Source organism: Bubalus bubalis, chromosome 13 (genome assembly GCF_019923935.1).
Source record: "Bubalus bubalis isolate 160015118507 breed Murrah chromosome 13, NDDB_SH_1, whole genome shotgun sequence".
Lineage (NCBI taxonomy): Eukaryota > Metazoa > Chordata > Mammalia > Artiodactyla > Bovidae > Bubalus > Bubalus bubalis.
The window spans coordinates 26533278-26554653 of NC_059169.1; the positions used below are offsets into that span (position 1 = coordinate 26533278).

The 21376-nt window shown below is 36.8% G+C and overlaps 1 pseudogene; it reads left to right on the forward strand.

Annotated features, from left to right (window-relative positions):
• The first annotated feature begins 443 nt into the window (after positions 1–443).
• LOC102403364 lies at positions 444–2607 on the forward strand (annotated as a pseudogene).
• Positions 2608–21376: the final 18769 nt, after the last annotated feature.

A 21376-nucleotide genomic window follows, 5' to 3' on the forward strand; every position in this document is an offset into this window, starting at 1 on the left:
AAAACACTCTCTGACATACATCACAGCAGGATCCTCTATGACCCACCTCCCAGAATATTGGAAATAAAAGCAAAAATAAACAAATGGGACCTAATTAAACTTAAAAGCTTCTGCACATCAAAGGAAACTATTAGCAAGGTGAAAAGACAGCCTTCAGAATGGGAGAAGATAATAGCAAATGAAGCAACTGACAAACAACTAATCTCGAGAATATACAAGCAACTCCTACAGCTCAACTCCAAAAAATGTTAGATTTTTCTTTGTGTTCTCTTGGCAAAATGAAGCTAGTATGACCTACTAATAAGGTTGCTTTAAGAAATGGAGGCTTGCTTTCATCTCAGTCTTGAGCGCTAGCTGGCAGCCAAGCATATGCGCTCAGGGATTAGCGGCCGCCATCGACGGTGCTTAGGTTCCTCTGGGCTCGTCTGCACCACTTGCCACACACTCCGCCGTCATAAGCCGCCATCATGGTAAAGCTCGGAAAGGCCGGTAAAAATCAAAGTGACTCCAAGAAAATGGCTCCTCCCCCAAAGGAGGTAGAAGAAGATAGTGAAGATGAGGAAATGTCAGAAGATGAAGACGATGAGAGCAGTGAAGAGGTTGTTATTCTTCAGAAAAAAGGCAAGAAGGCTGCCACAACTCCAGCAAAGAAGATGATGGTTTCACCAACAAAAAAGGTTGCAGTTGCCATACGGGCAAAGAAAGCAGTTTTCACCCCTGGCAAAAAGGCAGCAGCTATGCCAGCCAAGAGGACAGTTACACCTGCCAAAGCAGTGGTAACACCTTGCAAAAAGGGAGGCACCTCAGGCAAAGCATTGGTAGCAACCTCTGGTAAGAAGGGAGCAGCCACCCCAGGCAAGGGAGCAAAGAACAGCAAGAATGCCAAGAAGGAAGACAGTGATGAAGAAGATGAAGATGACAGTGAAGAGGAAGACGATGATGATGAAGACAAGGATGAGCCATCAGTGAGGAAGGCAGCTGCTGCTTTTGGTGCTGCTCCTGCCACAGATGATGAGGATGACGATGATGAGAAGGAGGAGGAGGAGGAGGAGGACAAAGATGACTCTGAAGAAGAACCTATGGAGATTGTGCCAGCCAAAGGAAATAAAGCTCCAGTAAAAGCTGTTCCTGGGAAGGCTAAAAGCACTGCTGAAGATGAAGAGGGTGATGATGATGATGAAGAGGAGGAGGAAGAGGATGACAATGATGAAGAGGAGGAGGAGGAGGAGGAAGAAGAGGAGGAGGAGGAAGAAGAAGAGGAGGAAGAGGAAGAAGAGCCTATCAAAGAAGCACCTGGAAAACGAAAGAAGGAAATGGCCAAACAAAAAGCAGTTCCTGAAGCCAAGAAACAAAAAGTGGAAGGCACAGAACCAACTACTTCTTTCAATCTTTTTGTTGGAAACCTGAACTTCAATAAATCTTCTCCTGAATTGAAAATGGTATCAGTGATCTTTTTGCTAAAAATAATCTTGCTGTTGTCGATGTCAGAATTGGTGTATCTAGGAAGTTTGGCTATGTGGATTTTGAATCTGCCGAAGACCTGGAAAAAGCCTTGGAACTCACTGGTTTAAAAGTCTTTGGCACTGAAATTAAACTGGAAAAACCAAAGGAAAAAGACAGTAAGAAAGATCGAGATGCAAGAACACTTTTGGCTAAAAATCTGCCTTACAAAGTTACTCAGGATGAATTAAAAAGTGTTTGAAGATGCTGTGGAGATCAGATTAGTCAGCAAGGATGGAAGGAGTAAAGGGATTGCTTATATTGAATTTAAGACAGAAGCTGAGGCAGAAAAAACCTTGAAAAAGAAAAGCAGGGAACAGAGATAGATGGGCGATCCATTTCTCTGTACTACACTGGAGAGAAAGGTCAAAGTCAAGACCATAGAGGTGGAAAGAATAGCACTTGGAGTGGTGAATCAAAAACCCTGGTTTTAAGCAACTTCTTCTATAGTGCAACAGAACATATTCTTCAGGAAGTATTTGTGAAGGCAACTCATACCAAGGTGCCCCAGAACCAAAATGGCAAATCTAAAGGGTATGCATTTATAGAATTTGCTTCATTTGAAAATGCTAAAGAAGCTTTAAATTCATGTAATAAAAGAGAAATTGACGGCAGAGCCATCAGAGTGGAGTTGCAAGGACCCAGGGGATCACCTAATGCAAGAAGCCAGCCATCCAAAACTCTCTTTGTCAAAGGTCTCTCTGAGGATACCACAGAAGAGACGTTAAAGGAGTTGTTTGATGGCTCTATTCGAGCAAGGATAGTCACCGACCGGGAGACTGGATCCTCCAAAGGGTTTGGTTTTGTAGACTTCAACAGCAAGGAAGATGCCAAAGCTGCCAAGGAGGCCATGGAAGATGGTGAAATTGATGGAAACAAAGTCACTTTGGGCTGGGCCAAACCTAAGGGTGAAGGTGGCTTTGGAGGCTGAGGTGGTGGCAGAGGTGGCCAAGGTGGCTTTGGTGGCAGAGGCCAGGGAGGCTTTGGAGGGTGAGGAGGCTTCCAAGGAGGCAGAGGAAGAGAAGGAGACCACAAGCCACAAGGAAAGAAGACGAAGTTTGAATAGTTTCTTCTATCCCTGTCTTTCCCTCTTCCATTTAAAAGAAAGGACTCTGGGGTTTTAACTGTTACCTGATCAATGCCAGAGCCTTCTGAGGAAATTCCAAGACAGTATACAGCCCTGTGGTCTACTTGGAAATCCGTATAGATAACATTTCAAGGGAGATAACACTGTTGGTGTTGACTGGATATTCGTATAAATTTTTTAAAGAGATGAGTGATAGAGCTAACCCTTATCTGTAAGTTTTGAATTTATATTGTTTCTTCCCATGTACAAAACCATTTTTCTCCTATGGAGTTGTTTTTTTTGTTGTTGTTGTTGTTGTTGTTGTTGTTTTTTTGCGTTAGGGGGTGTAAAGGAAAGCAGAATGTTTTATCATGATTTTTGCTTCAGCAATTTTGGGACAGATTAAAAGTCCTAGAACTCTGGGGGAAAAAAAAAAAAGAAATGGAGGCTTTAATATAAACAAAATTATTTTGCTAGTGCTTAGTACACAATAAATACTCATATATTAGTATGTGAATAGTAAATGAATGAAGAATATATAGTAAATTAATGAATTAAGAAAAGGCTTTCCCTCTGTAGTATCTTTTAATTCTCTTCTGTTTTAGTAGATCACCTTATCAAGTTCAGCGTTAAATAAGAACTGATGGATGCACAGATATTTGTTTTTGAGATGATTAGATGTCATGAAAATCAAATTAGAAACACTCAGAATTGAGTGATCTTTCTCTGCACATTGGAAGTCACATCTCCATAACCACATGATTGATCATTCATGATTTAAACAGAAATTGTGTTTGATATTCATGTCAAAGGTCAGAGAACAAGAGGCAATAATAATATTTTAAAGAAATTATTTGAAAGAGCTTTCAAATTTTTATGCATTTAGTCATTTCATTATTTCTCTTAATATTGGAAATGCAATTTTTAAGTAAAAACTGTTAAAGATTTTAGTAGTCATGATTAGAGATTACTTGATAAAAGGATTTGGTTATACAATTTTCAATCTGGTTTCACAATGAATATAACTAAAGAATACTAAATAATATGGATAATATGAATAATGGACTGGTATGAACACAGAAGAAGGACTTATATTTGAGCCTATGTTTTCCAAGAATTTTATTAGTCCTTGCAGAAACACTTATCAAATGTGCAAGCAATTACTCTCTGAAAAAATAATAATAGATTTCATAGGCTGAACATCTCCCTTAACTCTAAAAACAAATGACATGTAATAATGAATTTTCGACCTTTACATTTAGGGTCAGAAAAAACTTATATTAAATTATACATTTCTTCCATTCATTAAAAATTAAAAAAAATAAAAGCAATAACACACAACTTTTAATTTCAGAATATTTAACACAGAATTTAGAAGACACGTGTTGGAAAAGAAATTAACTTATTACTAGAATTTTGTATTTGTTCTTAGATGTAACCGACAAGTAGAAGTCACACAATGGGAAAGTTTAAAATTTATAATATTTCAGATATATAAAAAAGAGAACAGTTTAACAACCATTCATATGCCCCTCTTCTTAGCTTATACAAATATATGCAGAGTTAAACATTCTTATGTGGCCCTAATCAATTTCATTCCCCTTTTTACATATCCTGCTCCTACCAGAGCTCATCAATCTCTTAAATTTGGTGTTTTTCATTTTCATGCATGCCTTTATATGTTTATTTCACATCTTTATATCCATAAACATGATCTAGTATTTTGCATACTTTTAACTTTTATGTAAATGTAATAATGTCTTTTCCATTATGCCATTTATTGTTGGGTTCCTCATGTAGAGTTTGGAAGTCACCATTCTGTCCTAACAAGTGGAAAGCTGAACAGATTGACAAAATCAACAACTCTTCATGAATCCATAACAAAGAAAATGAAACAAGGCAAACTGCTGACACAAGAAGAGACAGATGAATACAGAGAATAACAATTTACTAGAGCAGAAACCTCCTAAGAAACCAGGGCCAGGAGAAAACCTGATCAATGTGAACAAGGCGAAGAGTTAAAAACTCCAGAGCACCCAATCATTGGGTGGTACCACAGTTTTGTGGGATTTACCTCTGGGTTTAGTCATGTTTCCTTGGTAATAATGGGGAAAAATACTTCCAACTAGAGGAGGATAATGGGAATCCTTTTGAAATAAACCAGAGCACTCTGTTCTTAATACAGCCTGCCCTCAAAGGAAACTAGTTAACCAGAGCCTGGCCTGCTGGCGTATTTTTGTTGTTGTTTTTGTTCAGTCGCTATATCCAATTTTTTGTGACTTCATGGACTGCAGCATGCCAGGCTCCTCTGTCCTCCATTTCTCTCCCAGGGTTTGCTCAAATTCATGCCCATTGAGTCAGTGATGCCATTCAACCATCTCATCCTCTGCCAAACTCCTTCTCCTTTTGCCTTCAATCTTTCCCAGCATCAGTCTTTTCCAATGAGTCGGCTCTTCACATCAAATGAAAAAAGTATTAGAGCTTCAGTCCTTCCAATGAATATTCAGGGTTAATTTTCATTAGGACTGGCAGGTTTGATGTCCTTGCTGTCCAAGGGACTCTCAAGAGTCTTCTCTAGCACCACATTAGAAAGCATCAATTCTTTGGTGCTCAGCCTTCTTTATGGTCCAACTCTCACTTCCATACATGACTACTGGAAAAACCATTGACTAGATGGACTTTGTTGGCAAAGTGATGTCTCTGCTTCTTTAATATGCTGTCTAAGTTTGTCATGGCTTTCCTTCCAAAGAGCAATGCTGGTGTATTATCAGAAGCTAACTGACTTGAGGGAAGGGAGATTATCCAACTCTCATCCACCTAGTCATCTGGTCCGTAAGGGAGTGGGGCAGATATCTGAAAAACATTTGCAACATTCACAGTTCAAAAGAATGGGCTTACTAAAAGACTAAGACCTAATCATAAGACTATAAAATGCCTCCTGGCCTTCCAACCTCCATCTTAACTCCACATTACTAAAGGTCTATTACAGCAGTTGTTTTCATCTGGCATATATCATGTTCAGCTATCCAGAAAAAATTACAAGTATACCAAAAGTCAAAAATAAAAGAAATTAAAGACATCAGGAACAAGCATGGCAGAGATGTAGGAATCATCCGATTGGGAATTTAAAACAGCTATGATTAATATGTTAAGGCTCTAATGAATCAAGTAGAAAGAATGCAGAAAAAGATAGGCAATGTAAGCAGAGAGATGAAAACCTTAAGAAAGAACTGAAAAAAAAAAAAAACTAGATATAAAAAACACTATACTAGAGATGAACAGTGCCTTTGATGGGCTTATTAGACATGGCTGAGGAAATAATTTCTGAGTTAAGGATATCCCCATAAAAACTTCCTGAGTGGAAAGGCAATGAGAAGAAATATTGAAAAGAAAAAAAAATAGAGTATCCAAGGATGATGTGACAAATATGAGTAGTGGAAATGCCATAAGGAGACAGGAGGAAAGAAGGAAAGAGAAGAAATATTTGAACCAATAATGACTCAGAACTTCACCAAATTAATGTCAAAAACATTATGGTTTTTATTTTAATCAATAAACTTACATGATTTATCCATGTTAATGAATATAGTTCTATATAATTTACTTTCATAGCTATATATTTCATTGTATAAATATATGATAAATTAGTAAATTTATTTTCCTGCTGATGGTAATAGCTTCCAATTATTTGCTTCCGTAAATGTGACAATAAACATCCTTCTTAATATCATTGTGCATACATATGACATAGGGCAGTGCTTATGAACAAAATTTTCTGTGATGAGGAAGTTTTCTATATGAATGTTGTTCAAAGTAGTGAGCACTTAAAATTTGGCAAGTGTGGCAGAGTAACTGATTTTTTACTTTAAATTCAATAAATACGAATTTAAATAGCCACAAATGTCTAGTGATAATATTTGGAAGTTTACTAAGAAGTACTATGCTATAGAAGTTGAATATTAGAGAAGTGCTATGCTGCTAAGATTGCCGGGAGAAATATCAATAACCTCAGATATGCAGATGACACCACCCTTATGGCAGAAAGTGAAGAGGAACTCAAAAGCCTCTTGATAAAAGTGAAAGTGGAGACTGAAAAAGTTGGCTTAAAGCTCAACATTCAGAAAACGAAGATCATGGCATCTGGTCCCACCACTTCATGGGAAATAGATGGGGAAACAGTGTCAGATTTTATTTTTCTGGGCTCCAAAATCACTACAGATGATGATTGCAGCCATGAAATTAAAAGACGCTTACTCCTTGGAAGGAAAGTTATGACCAACCTGGATAGCATATTCAAAAGCACAGAGACATTACTTTTTCAACAAAGGTCTGTCTAGTCAAGGCTATGGTTTTTCCAGTGGTCATGTATGGATGTGAGAGTTGGACTGTGAAGAAGGCTGAGCACCGAAGAATTGATGCTTTTGAACTGTGGTGTTGGAGAAGACTCTTGAGAGTCCCTTGGACTGCAAGGAGAGCCAACCAGTCCATTCTGAAGGAGATCAGCCCTGGGATTTCTTTGGAAGGAATGATGCTAAAGCTGAAACTCCAGTACTTTGGCCACCTCATGCAAAGAGTTGACTCATTGGAAAAGACACTGATGTTGGGAGGGATTGGGGGCAGGAGGAGAAGCGGACGACAGAGGATAAGATGGCTGGATGGCATCACTGACTTGATGGATGTGAGTCTCAGTGAACTCCGGGAGTTGGTAATGGACAGGGAGGCCTGGCGTGCTGCGATTCATGGGGTCACAAAGAGTGGGACATGACTGAGCGACTGATCTGATCTGATGCTGCTAAAATTGCTATCATTGTATCAGAGATATATTCATTTTCAACTTTACTATTTCATATTGCATGAAAAATATTCAAACAGTTCAAATTCTCTTCAGCACAGATAAGAAATCGGTTTTATTTTTATATCTTAATGAACTTTTGTTACTGTCAGTCAAAATAATGAGTTCACAATTGCTTATCTTTATTTTTTCCTTTTCAGAGGAGAGAAGAGGCATTGTATTTTCTGATTACCAGTGAGATTAAGCATTAATTTTTATGACTTTTAGCTATTTGGCTTTCTCTTCTGTGAATTATCAACTCATATAATTTCTCCATTGATTTTTCTACTGGTTTATGTTTTTCTCACTGGTTTCTGATTGTCCTTCATATATTGTTGAAATGAACCTTTCTTTGGTTGCATTGCCAAGCTCTTCTCCACTTTTATTTCTGCTTGTGTTTCTTCTAATTATATATTTAAGACTCAGAAAATTAAAGTAGTTAAATATATTAGAATTCTCATATGGTTTTGCTTTTGAGATATTAAGACATTTTCCTAATTCAAGCTCTATATTTTATTATAAAATTAAAGAAATACATAATAAGAGAAATCTAATTTTATTTTTATATATGTGGAAAACATTAGTCTCAATACTATTTATTCCACTGTGTTCCCCTTGATTTTGCAAAGCTGTCTTTCTCACATATCACGTTATCAAATATTGATTTACTTCTGACCCCTTAGTGTATTTTTCTTTTCTTATACAAATATTATATATTAATTGCACTGTTTTTATAATTCAAGAAAATTCCTCCTTCTTGTTCTTCTTAAAAGCTGTCTTGACAGAGTATATCATGTAGGGACTCCTTTTTAAACCATTTTATGTATCTTTGTATAAATATATACAAAAATATAGCTGTATATATTTATATACAGCTTGGGTGGACTTTGAGTTCCAAGCATCTCTGTGCCATGGGACCCAGCTTTGTCCAGAAACAGGAAACCAGAAGCAACCTCTAAACAAGAACTTACCAGTGCAGAATTATGAAAGACCAGATCCATTGTCTTAGAAAGGGACACCTTTGAGTTAGCTTTACTCTGAGTTCTTATGGAACCAGACTAAATCAATTCATCATGGCAGTCTGTCTAAAATCACATCCTGCCTGGCTCCCTCCTTGTCCCTCTCTTGGTTTCCTCATTCTCTTACTAGTTTTGGTACACTTTCTTTAAAAATCCTTTGCACAAGCATGGTTATTTTAGAGGCTGCTTCTGAAGAACCCAGCTTCCCTGGTGGCTCAGAGGGTAAAGACTCCACCTACAATGCGGGGGACCTGGGTTCGATCCCTGGGTTTGGAGGATACCCTGGAGAAGGGAACAGCTACTCACTCCAGTATTCTGGTCTGGAGAATTCCATAGAGAGAGGAGACTGGCAGGCTACAGTCCATGGGGTCACAAAGAGTCGGACATGACTGAGGGACTCTTAGTTTCTGAAGAATCAAATTGAAAACAGTAGCAGTTAGCCCTTTGTTCTTTTGGGTACTAATATGAAGCTTGTCTAGCTTCACTCTCTCATACAACTATGCACGAGCATATACACAAATGTGAATTAGTTGGGATTTTTAATAGAAAAAGATCAAATTTTCAGATTATCACTTTTCATACGGCATCTTTGTGTTCATACACCTGCATCTCTCCCATTTTTCAGTTCTACCATAATTATTCAATATAAATTTTTTTACATAAAAGTTATGCACATCTTTATTACATTTATTCTTAGACATCATATATATATATATATATATATTTTTTTTTTTTTTTGCTATTTCCAAAGACGTTTTGTTGCTAATTTAAAGCAATTGAATTTGTGGCAATCTAATATTTCCTGGTGGCTCAGTGGTAAAGAATTTGCCCGCCAATGCAGGAGAGGTGGGTTCAATTCCTGGGTTGGGAAGATCCCTGGAGAAGGAAATGGCAACCCACTCTAGTATTCTTGCCTAGAGAATCTCATGGACAGAGGAGCCTAGTGGGCTACAGTCCATGGGGTCACAAGAGTCAGACACAATTTAGCAACTGAACAACAACAGATATTTACCAACATTGCTAAACTTCCTTACTCTATAATTCTCTTTTGTCTTTTTGGTTTTCTAAGTAGACCATCATATAATCTAAGGATGACAATTTATTTTTCTCTTAAATTTAGTTTATTCCTGTGACTTTTCTTATAACTATAGAATATTGATAGCACTGCTGCTGCTGCTGCTAAGTCGCTTCAGTCGTGTCCGACTCTGTGCAACCCCATAGATGGCAGCCCACCAGGCTCCCCTGTCTCTGGGATTCTCCAGGCAAGAACACTGGAGTGGGTTGCCATTTCCTTCTCCAATGCATGAAAGGGATAGATTTGATAAGACCTCATAAATTAAAAAGAAAATTGATATTTATCACTTATTCTACACATATTTCTGATATTTTAGAGTGCTATCAATAAAGTACAGAAAAACTTCCCTGTCAGGGAAGTTTATTTATAATTCTGTTTTTGCATAATGCAAGTTGCAATACTAAATAAAATAAATAATACCTTAGTCTATAATTCCTTAGTAGATTAAAAATATGTGTTCATGATACACCTTTTTTATTCTTAATTCAGATTTTTATAAAATATCATTTCACCTAATATTGATATGACTACATGAGGTTTTTCATGTATGTTTAGTATTTGCATAGGAATATTTTTCAAGATTTGGGCCATCTCATATAAATAATCAAGAATCATTTAAAAACAATTATAGTCTTTCAAGTTTAACCTTTTATTTGGAGAGTTTTTACAGTTAGATTATCTAAATATTTGAAAGTATTTTCAAGCTTCTTATGTTTTCTATTACATTTTTTCCTGCATTACCATCTAAGATGTTATGCATTTAATTTTTAACATTTTATTGATTACCCTTAAAACTTACAAGGCTGCAGTTATTTGAAAGGCTAAAATTATCTGTATCTTTACACTATAAATATTTTAAGAATTTTTGAAATTTTCCATTTCAATTTGTGTTTTAAATATTATGGATGTTCAGTATTTTATTTCTATCATTTTCTTCTAAATTAAAACTTAATATTATTGCTTATATAGCTGATGCATATTTATAATGTAAATTTGTAGGTTTCATATTTTCTTCTGCATCTTATATTCAAAATTTGGTTTCCATTTCCTATTTTAACTGACACTCTTTAAGGGACCATAGATGTAAATATATTAGTGATAACAATCTTTTGTTGTTTTTGTTCTGAAAGTATCATGATACCTAACAGTCATTCATGGTGAAAATATTCTTAGTCATGGTATTTTTTTCCTCACAACATAGAAGATATTCCAATCTCTTTGTGATTTCATTTATAACTTGGAAACCTCTTTATCAAGGTAATTGGATTTCTTTTTGCATAAAAAGGTATTTATTTAGTTTTGAGAGTTAAATAAATTACAGTTTAAGTTTTTTCACTCTTAAAACAGCTTAGGTAATTCTTACACAAAAAGAGGACAAGGTATGGAAAGTATAAAATCACAAATGTTTTCACTCATTACAGATGACTTTATATAATTTCACCACTTATGAATTATCAGGACATCTATAAATTGTGAAAATTATTTTCCTATCTTATTTCCAAATATTATGTATTTTCTGTTTACTTTTGGAAACTGTGAATATACCAGATCACATATTTCATATTTATTTAGTTATGCCAAGATGCTATAATAGGAGTTTAAAAAGTATTTGTTACACATCCCAACAAAGGCATAACAAAACTTAACACCAACATTAGTTATGCCCTTGTTTCTTTTCAAAGGAGATCACCTTTTCAGAGGCAAAAGTATATTTCTCCATATTGACATAGAGAAATATCAATAATGTCAAATGTATTTTTCTCAACTTTACAACAACCCTCCCCTTTGGCAAACATCAATCTATTCTCTGAATCTGTGAGTTTGATTTTGTTTTGTTTGTCATTTGTTTTTTTATTTTTAAGATTTCTGATAGTTCTATTTGTTTATTTTTGCTTTTGTTTTTGAAGTCAGACCCAAAAATTCATGGCCAATACCCATGTCAAAGAGCTTACCACCTATGTTTTCCTCTAGGAGTTATATGGTTTCAGGTATTACACTCAAGTAATTAACCTATTTGGAGTGAATTTTTCTGTACTGTTTAAGAGTGTTGTCTAGTTCAGTGTTTTGCATGTGGTTGTAGAGTGTAATCAACACCATTTATTGAAGATACAGTCCTTCCCCATTATAAATTCTTGCCTCCTTTATCATAAATTAATTGACCACATATGCCTAGGTTTATTTCTGGGCTGTCTATTCTGTTCCATTGAGGTATGTGCCTGCTTTTATGTAAATACCACACTATTCGGATTACTACAGTTTTTTTTCTAATTTTTAAAAATTAATTTATGTATTTTAATTGGAGGCTAATTACTTTACAATATTACAGTGGTTTTTGCCATATATTGACATGAATCAGCCATGGGTGTACACGTGTCCCCCATTCTGAACACCCTCCCACCTCCCTTCCCATCCCATCCCTCAGGGTTTTCCCAGTGCACCGGCTCTGAGTGCCCTGTTTCATGCATCAAACTTGGACTGGTGATCTATTCATATGTGGCAATATGCATGTTTCAATGCTATTCTCTCAAATCATCCTACCCTCGCTTTCTCCCACAGAGTCCAAAAGTCTGTTCTTTATATCTGTGTCTCTTTTGCTGTCTCTCATATAGGGTCATCATTACCATCTTTCTAAATTCCATATATATGTATTAATATACTGTATTGGTGCTTTTCTTTTTAATACAGTTCAAAATCTCTAGTTTTCGTCTCTCTGAAGATTGATTTGGTAGTTTCATTTTTTTTTTCTGCAAAATATCATTGGAATTTTGATAGGGATTTAGTGAATCTGTAGATTGCTTTGAGTAGTACAATCATTTTAACTATTTTAATTCTCCAATCCATGAGCATGAACTACCTTTCCATTTATTTGTATCTTCTCCAATGTCTTTCATCAATGTTGTTACAATTTTCAGTGTATAGATCTTTCACCTCTTTGGTTAAATTTATTCCTAGGAATTTTATTCTTTGTAAAATGCAATCATGTATTGGACTGTTTTCTTAATTTTTGTTTCTGATAGTTGATATCAGTGCATAGAAATGCAACAGGTTTTTGTATATAAATATTGTATCATGCAACTTTTCTGAATTCATGTATCAATTCTAAAAGTTTTTTGGTGAAGCCTTCAGGGTATTCTATATATAAAATCCTGTTATCTGCAAATAGGGGAAGTCTCACCTGGGCCTCTAGCAGGTTAGCTAGGGAGTGCTGTGATTACATGCTCCTGCTAGTGCTTGCAAAGTAGAGGGAGAACATAAAACTGGCATCTGACAGTGCTTCTGCTCCCAGTGAGAATCCCAGCGGGCTCCTACCCCACCAGCAGATTCTTCAAAGTTAGCAAATGAGTCTTTTTCCTATACAGTCTAAATGCTTTTCTGCTCCTTTTGTGTTGGGTTCCTGTGTTCGTCTGCAATTTAAGCCCCTTAAGAGCAGAATTTCTGTTCCTTATAGACTTTGGGTCTCCAGGATAAAAGCCCTGTTGGTTTTCAAAGCCAGATGTTTGGGGAATTGTGTTTCCATTTCAGGCCTCAAATGTTCAAGTGTCTGAGGCAGGACATGAACGCCTCACTCCTCAGGGAGTAGCTCTGTAACTGTGAGATCCCTTCCTATTGTGACAGTGAGATCATGTCTCTGCCTTTCCTCATTGTGGTCCTTTTATTTTCTATTGTGGAAAACTAATTTTCAGATCCACAAAGAGGAAAGTGTTCCCCATGTAGCCCAGATTTGGTGTGTCCACAGGTGGAGGTGATCAGTGTGTTCTCTCATTTGATGGTGTAGCTCTCTTTACAGGCACTGCATTTGTTGCTTCCTGGTATCTCAGACACATTACACCCCTGGAGTAGTATTTTTTTTTAAAGTTTCTTCCCTTGATTTAGGATGTTCTAATGGCAGAAAGTGAAGAGAAACTAAAGAGCCTCTTGATAAGGGGGAAAGAGGAGACTGAAAAAGCTGGCTTGAAACTCGACATTCAAAAAACTATGATCATGGCACATCACTTCATGCCAAATAGATAGGGAAAAAGTAGAAACAGTGACAGATTTTATTTTCTTGGGCTCCAAAATCACTGCAGATGGTGACTACAGCCATGGAATTAAAAGACACTTGCTCCTTGGAAGGAAAGCTATGACAAATATAGTATGTACATTAAAAAGCAGAGACATCACTTTGCTGATGAAGATCCACAGAGTCAAACTTATGGTTTTTCCAGTAGTTATGCATGGATGTGAGAGTTGGATCATAAAGAAGGCTGAGCACCAAAGAACTGATGCTTTCAAATTGTGGTGCTGGAGAAGACTCCTGAGAGTCCCTTGGACTGTAAGGAGATCAATAATCAATCCTAAAGGAAATCAACTCTGAATGTTCATTAGAAGGACTAATGCTGAATCTCCAATATTTTAGTCACATGATGTGAACAGCCAATTCACTGGGAAAGACCGATGCTGGGAAAGATTGAAGGCAAAAGGAGAAAGGGATGAAAGAGGATGTGATGGTTAGATAGTATCACTGAGTCAATGGACGTGAGTTTGAAAAAACTCCAGGAGGTAGTGGAAGACAGCGGAGCATGGTACGCTGCAGTCCATGAAGTTGCAAAGAGCTGGACACGATTTAGTGACTGAAGAGCAACGACAGAAGGTGAAGGTAATATTAAAGGCAATCTCAAGTCTTTGTAAGAATGGCATTTTTGTTATTCACTTTATTCCTTTCCTCAAATAATTAGCCAGTTTAATCAGAATTCAGTCTTCTTTTCTTTGCAAGGTCATTTCCCCCATGGTCTATCATTTTAATCAAGTTGTAAGCCTCTGAAAACCTTACGTATAAAAGGCATTACAGATGGTGCTCTTCACGGCACATACTCACAAGCTAGATATTTCTTCTAGCTTATCGAATGCCTGTTTATTTCAAATAAGGAAAGCTCCACTCTTTGCAACCCCATGGACTGTAGCCTGCCAGGCTCCTCTGTCCATGGAATTTTCCAGGCAAGAAGACTGAAATGGGAACCCAGGTCTGTTGAGTCTCCTGCATTGGCAGGCAGATTCTTTATACTGCACCACCTGGAAAACCTACAAGGGAAGCTCACTGCCTGCCTATTCTTCTTTCTTCTCTCCATCCCTCCCTCCTTTTCTTCCTTTTCTCTCCTCCTCAATATCACTCACTCTTTTCCTACCTCTCTCTCTCTCTCCCATTTAACTCCTGGGGTGTTTTACATTCTTCTGAGTTCAGCTATGCTTCTAAGGAAATTTTAAAAATATATTTCATCAACATTTATTGTAGAGTTTTCAATATACCTAGTTTACCATGTTGTTAGAAACAAAGGAACTCAAGAGACATTTCTAGGTACTTGGTTTCAGAAGAACAAAAAAGAACTGAGGAAAAAGTAAGCACTTCACCCAGTTTGTCACAATTATGTACTTGAATTATCTGATTATTCAAATGTAAATAAAAAACTTATTTAGTTTCATAACATGAGGGAAAGGTGAAAAGCTAGTGTGGATTTTTCTTAATGCTTAAAGTATTTCATCCATGACCTCTTTTCAACAATTCCAGATAATTCAACTCTGAAATTTTCCTCTTCTATGCATTTGTTATAAAATACAATACTCTTCTTACAAAAAACCACCTTAATTTATAAAGGAAGGCAATATTCCTTGTATTTGGAGTATCTGTGATTGTATGACAGTACACAAAGCCCCAGATCAGAGTTATAACAAGTACAATGCAAGCAGAAATGGCTGAGGTTAATTTTTTAACGACGAAGTTTCTTCATATTGTATTACTTTAAAAATTACATTTATTACCAACCATCAAGATAAAACTGACAACTATAATAAAGAGCTAATATAAGAGATGTACTGAGAACAGCACTCCATATCTCTCTGTACACATAATTCAATTCTAAAAATTGAATTGTAACCTTACTCTAGCTTTTTCTAAAGCAGAAAAACATACATAAACCCTGATGTTGTCCCTAAATCATTGTACATTTTTAAAGTGCTTTGAAGTTAACCAAGTACTTTTACCTCAATGATCTCATTTGATTTGATTCTCAGATTATCTTTGTGATATAGACAAATGGAGATATTGTTATCATTTCTACAAATGAGAGACCTGAACTTTAGAAATGTGGTTAAGCCCTTAGAGTCTCTTATTTCTGTACTGAGGATGAGGAAAGAAGTCTTGTTGTCACTGTTTGCCTTCTACTACAGAACAGCAGACAGCTACAACTCAAGTGTCTATGCTTTCAGGCTTATTCTGCAGGGGTATAATAAAAAGATCACAATACAGTAACTCTAAGAGGAATGTGTGTTCTTCAGTATAATTCTACAAACAATCAACAAAATAAATACACTGTTACGCTACTGATTTGGGTTTGAGAAATCATGTTGTAAGCCAGAAAGCTTTCCATTATGATCAGGGTTAACTATAACAACTAACACAATGGCAATTTTTGGACTACTATTAATTTTGCTATTGATATATTGCATTTTTAATCTTTACCTAAAATAATTAAAAGTGTCTACAAAGAGAAGAAATTAAAAATTACAATATGATGATCATAAAAAAAAATTCTAGTTCAAATAGTACTAACACTTTGTCCCCTAGTCTTTCTCTTATTTCTGTATATTTGGCCATTCTGTTACCAGTAAAGCACTGATATAAGGTTTTCTATCACTAAAGCTATTTCACATTGTGGGGTCCTAAGCAGATTATTAATAAGATAAATAAAATGGTACCATGGTTCCTATGTCTCATACATTACTGTGAACTAAGCCATAAGTTATAATCACTCCAAATTGTGCATTAGATATTAATATCCCTAATGATAAACATTTTATAGAAAACAACATAAATTCTTTATCTCGCAATGTTTGATAAGAATACATAATGAAACAAAGTGTGGAAACAGATTACAATTATCTTTTCTCTTTACTAACATGCAAACAAATAATAAACCATATATCAATGTTGGTAAAATACATACAAAATTTTATGTAGGGATTATTAATTAGAAAAACATACACGTATGGGTACTATATATGTGTAGGAGCACATAAATGACAAATACATTAGACTACTATTAGTTGGATTTCACTATATATAATTGTAAAAGTGAAAAAATTGTAGTGGGTAGATAATTTGGTTAAACTAAAGCTGTGAAAAAGAATGCAAATACCTACTACATTATCTAGCCATTTCATCCCAAGGTAATAGCCAAGAAAAATGGAAAAGCATGCCCTGAAGAAAGGAATGGCAACCCACTCCAGTATTCTTGTCTAGAGAATTCCATGAACAGAGGAGCCTGGTGGGCTACAGTCCAGTCTGTGAAGTCACCAAGAGTTGGATATGATGGAGTGACTTTCACTTTCACTTTCATATACATATAAGGACTTGTACATGAATAATATATCAGCTCTATTTATAGTGGCCCCATCCTGGAAATAATCAAGAGGTTGTCAAGTGGAGAATAAATAAAAGAATTGTAGCATATCCACACAATGGAATGTTACTCACCAACAAAAATGAATGAATTATTAATACAGACACCAGCAAAGATGAATTTCAATATAATTATGCCAAGTGGAAGAGCAAAATATTAATACAGAGAATAGCAAAAATGAATTTCAAAACAATTATGCCAAGAAGCAGAAAAAACATGTAAGTACTACATGATATCAATTATATAAACTCTGAAAAATGCAGCCTAATCTATAGTGACAGCAGATCAGTTGTTGCCAAAATCAGTGCTAGAGATGAAGGAGGAGTGGAAACAGAAAGAATGAAGGGAAGTTTCCAAAGGGTCCTGAGGAAACTGCTGTGTCTAATGGATATATTCATCATTTGGAAGTAAGTGATGATTTCAATTTATATACTTGGGTAAAAATGTATTGAACTGGTATTCTAAGTATATTCAGTTTTATATATGTCAGTAACATCTCAATAAAGTTGTTTAAAAAATTATAGAACCAAGCTCAAATACCACTCCCTTCCATCCACTTCTAAGATAGAATTATTCCAGAAGCGCTTATTCCACCTTTGTGCTCTGAAGGAAGCAGGCAACATGCAAGAAATTGTGAAACCACCATGTTGTAGGGAAGCCCAACCTAGCCATATGGAGAAGCCATGTGGAGGAGACAGAGATATCTGACCAGCCCTGAACTCTTCTAGACATTTCAATCACATTAAAGACATGTTAGCTGGGGCTTCCTTGGTGAGTCCAGTCATTAATAATCCACTTGCCAGTTCAGGGAACATGGGTTCAATCCCTTGTCCAGGAAGATCCCACAGGTTGCAAGGTAACTAAGCCTTTGTGCCACAACTACTAAGCCTGTGCTCTAGAGAAGCCAACAAGAGAAGTCACTGCAATGAGAAGCCCGTGGCTCTCAACTAGAGGGGAACACCAGCTTGCAGCAACTAGAGAAAGCCCATGCCCAGCAACAAAGACCCAGCACAGCCAAAAATAAATAAATATTTTAAAAAGAAAAGGAAAAGGACACATGAGTAGAAGCCATCCTGAAAATTTCAGCTCTCTGTATCAGCAGGGTCAACCCACAGGGAATAAAGAATACCTGTCCTTAGTCATCACCATCCAATACAGCGTAAGTGTTTGATATTAAGCTTTTGATTGCCAAGGCATCCATTTCAAAATATATCTAACTTAAATAAATAAGTATCCAGCTGTGTTTCATGGCTACTAGCAAAACAACCAGATAAGGAGCTAGGCTCTTGCAGAAAGCCTTGGGTAACCTGGATAACGCACCTTGAGTAATCCCGCTTCTTCCTTCCTAAGCCCTAATTCCCATTCTTATGCTTTAAATCAGTCAATAAAAAGTAAACTTACAAAACCCTAGACACTCCATCCTTGGGTCTTAATAAAGTTCCAGGTTCATATTCTCTCTCTCTGCCCTTAACCTCAGCTGTATGGCCTTCAGACATTTCAAGTACCCTCCAGAACAAGAAGAGTACTAAATCTTGTACTTCACAATTCCTGATGCTTTTTGCTGAAATGTGTTTGGCAATCATAAGAACTACAAGGGCAAGTCCAGTCACAGCACTGAATACAGTGAGAGAAATATCTCTGGGGACTCGATACAAGTACACTGACCTTGGCCCAGACAGCACCACTATCAACATGCTGGGATTGAAACAACACCTACATTTAAGAAACAAAAGACACCATAAATGATAATAGTAAAATAGATAGCTAGTGAGAAGTTGCTATATAACACAGGGAGCCAAGCCTGGTACTCGGTGATGACAGAGGGGTGGGAAGGTGAGAGGAGATGGAGATTCAAGAGGGAAGTAATGTATGTATAATTATGGGTAAATTGCATAGTTGTATGGCATAAACCAACACAATATTATAAACCAATTTTCCTCCAATCAAAGAATAAATAAAATTAATTTTAAAAGGAAAAAAGTGATAATTGTTGTTTTAAGAACCACAACCACCCCTGTCCAAAAAAGATAAAAAAAATTCTCTTCAGCTATATTTTTAGTGTAATTAACTAAAATATGTGATGTTAATATAACAAATAAAATTTTTATTTTGATATTATAAAAACAGAATTACATTTTAAGCATTTTTTAACTCCAGGTTAAAATACATCTTAAAAACATTCTTTTATGAATTAAATATTTTAAACATTTGCTTTTTTAATGTTCTGACATTATTACTGGAACTCTGATATTTCTTATCTGAACTCTTTATGGTAGCAAATTCTTGATTTTATAAGGACATCATCAATTATATAATTAGGAATAAAATTGGTTTGCAACTTCTATTAGTGCCATTATATAATGTTAAAGCAGGCTGTATTTAACTTCAGCTGGATTTTAAGATGAATAAAATTAGCAGTTTATAAGTAAAGTGGCATCCAGTTGCCTAAAGAAAAGAAGAGTCTGAACTGCTTGATGAAAACCAGCTTTCCCTGTAACTAGCAATCCTGAGCAAATGAAAAGACAGGGTCAGATATTTAAAATATAATTTAAAATCATTTACAACCGTGTTGATGGAAATCCACTAAGTTCTGTGGAAGTCTAAGAAATCCTGCTGCTGCTGCTAAGTCACTTCAGTTGTGCCCAACTCTGTGCGACCTCATAGACGGCAGCCCACCAGGCTCTATTGTCCATGAGATTCTCCAGGCAAGAATACTGAAGTGGGTGGCCATTTCCTTCTCCAATGCATGCGTGCATGCTAAGTCACTTCGGTCATGTCCAACTCTGTGCGACCCTATGGATGGCAGCCCACCAGGCCCCTCTCTCCACGGGATTCTCTAGGCAAGAATACTGAAGTGGGTTGCCATTTCCTTCTCCTGTAATAAATCCTAGGAGCAATTATTATTGTTATTTGCATTAGAAATTCTATGTATATTTAAGTATTTTAAAGTCAGTAGTGTAAACTGGTTAATTGTGAATAAATTTATTCGGAGTCTCTCACTATTGAGGCATCAATCAGGTCAAAGAAGATGGCTGTGTGTGTGCATGCTAAGTGACTTCAGTCATGCCTGATCTTTGGAACCCCATGAACTGTAGCCTTCCAGGCTCCTCTGTCCATGGAATTCTCCAGGCAAGAATCCTGGAGTGGGTTGCCATTTCCTTCTCCAGGAGATCTTCCCAACCCAGGGATCGAACCTATGTCTTTTACATCTCCTGCATTGCCAGGTGGGTTCTTTACCACAAGCGCCACCTGGAAAGCACAAAAAGAAGAGGGCTGGGTCAGCATAATGACTGGATCTCTTGAGGCTGACACAAAAGCTCCAACTTTCTCTTTTCTTAGGATCATTTAGTAAGAAAAGACTGAGCACAAACTAACTTGTGTTGACAGTGAATTTCTGAATCCTGACAGGATAGAAAAGAACATCTTCCTTTGGATCTACTCTCTTCTGGCAGGTCTGAAAAACCCAATGTTAGCCTGAGGAATAAAGTTAACAAACATTACTAAATTCTGGATAGAAAAAAGCTGTTCAAGGGGGAAGTCTGTAACACTTATTTGGAGCACATTTGACAAGATTCCTTCCTCTCATTACAGGCCAGTACCATCACCCTGTTCAGAGAGCCCTTTGAAAAATACACTGTGGCTCAGGGGCTACTCCCTGCCCCTCCCTGTATTTAAGGCTGACTAGTTTGGAGTATATCTGAAGGGCTGGACCAACAGTTTCAGGTAAAAGCACCCCTAATTTATAGGGCAGAGCTAGGAGGGAATGAACAGATTGTGAGGCCAGGAAAAGAAAACCAGGGTTGAGGAAAATTAGTCAGGAATGCTGTGGAGGGATGCTCCTTTTATGTGGGCTTATTAAAGGTTAGCCTAACTTAGGCTAGCAGAATCTAAAATACATCGATTATTAATATAGCATTTAGAAAAATGATGAATACATGCGAAAACGGTGCTTTAGATCACAAATTCTGGGCAAACCAAGAAAGCAACAAAAGATTGCTGCTCTTTAATTACTGTCTTCCCATCATCACTAATGGAGAAGGCGATGGCACCCCACTCCAGTACTCTTGCCTGGAAAACCCCATGGACGGAGGAGCCTGGTAGGCTGCAGTCCATGGGGCCGCTAAGAGTTGGACACGACTGAGCGACTTCACTTTCATTTTCATTTTCCTGCATTGGAAAAGGAAATGGCAACCCACTCCAGTGTTCTTGCCTGGAGAATCCCAGGGACGGGGGAGCCTGGTGGGCTGCTGTCTATGGGGTCGCACAGAGTCGGACACGACTGAAGCGACTTAGCAGCAGCAGCAGCAGCATCACTAATCAGTGCAACAATGATATTAGGCAACTATTCTATCCTCTCAATTGTAAGATAATCCATTTTTAGTAGGCAGTTCATACTGTAACGTAGCAGGACCCTATGGGGCCTTCCCAGGAGAGACTTCTCCCACATCCTCT